Genomic DNA, 1254 nt, shown 5'->3' on the forward strand with positions numbered 1-1254 from the left:
TACCAGAGTGGCTTCTTTATTTCATCATGATGCAGACCCAGTAGCCAAACTAAAGGCCTCTTGACCCCCTTGTATCTTGCTGCTGGGTATAGATATAGCAAAGATACGCTGGATCTCCTTCTGTTGAACCATTATATCAAACCAGATCTGAAGCACAACTTAGAAGAAACTGCATTTGATATTACCAAAAGGAGAAGTATGTATCACTACCTCTTTGAAGTTGTGGAAATCTGTACAAATTGTTCTCTTAAGTCCTAATGTTTCCATTAAGTTTCTTAAATTTCAAAATTGCCAGTCCATCCCAAGTGTCCATACAAAATATTTTCACAATAACAAGCAACAGCAATATTTTACTTTAGAAATTCATGGATTCCATGGTATTCTTCCAAGTGAATTGCCTGACTTTGATGTCAAAATATATTCGAGTTGTTTGTATACATCAATAATGATAACTATAGAGTTTGTGATTTTTTTAAATCAGAAATAATTTTTAACTTATCTGTTGAAATGAGTAGTAGAGAAACTAAAGATATTTCTGGTGCTTGTCTGAAAAAAGTATATTTTAAAATATTTATATTCTGTTTGTAAAATGTCCATAATCTATTTCTTTCTCTCCTAGATATAATACTTTGAATTCGACATTACATTATAATATATAGGTCCATTAATAAATGTGTTCTTTCAGATTGCATTCCATATAGGAACAGTTTAATTCCTAGGTCCTTATAGAATTTTATAGAATTTTATTTCTTTGGGATAAAATGACAATATTATCTTATTTCAAAAGTTTTATAAAGGTTATGTTATATAAAGGCCTTTCTAAAAAGGTGAAGATTGAATACACTCATGTCAAACTAACTTTTATTCCTATGAATTATATGTATTATTACACTTGTATATTTGTAATCAACTTTTTCATAACTGTTTTTCATTTCTTGCATCTGAAGAATGAAAAATATGGAATACTTCACAAATTTTCATATCATCCTTGTGCAAAAGCCATATTAATCTCTGTATTGTAATTCAGGTAGACATGCTGCTGAAGCATGTAGTATCTTGTAAATTTACGTAGTTAATGATGCAAACTTAAGATAGGCATATATCCTTGGTTGCCTATTTGCAACAAGGAAACCTATTGTTCCCAAATTTGCTATTCATCTTACTTCTGCAAAATTCTGTGTATGGTGGAAAAAACTTATATTGTTTGTTCAATTGCTCACATTTGCAATTTTTTGTCAATAACTATTTTAAGTC

The 1254-nt window shown here is 29.8% G+C and overlaps 1 pseudogene; it reads right to left on the reverse strand.

The window, feature by feature from the left end:
* Positions 1–951: 951 nt before the first annotated feature.
* On the reverse strand, positions 952–1048 carry LOC122095172 (annotated as a pseudogene).
* Positions 1049–1254: the final 206 nt, after the last annotated feature.

Source organism: Dipodomys spectabilis, unplaced genomic scaffold, assembly GCF_019054845.1.
Source record: "Dipodomys spectabilis isolate Male_0828 unplaced genomic scaffold, ASM1905484v1 ptg000012l, whole genome shotgun sequence".
Taxonomy (NCBI): domain Eukaryota; kingdom Metazoa; phylum Chordata; class Mammalia; order Rodentia; family Heteromyidae; genus Dipodomys; species Dipodomys spectabilis.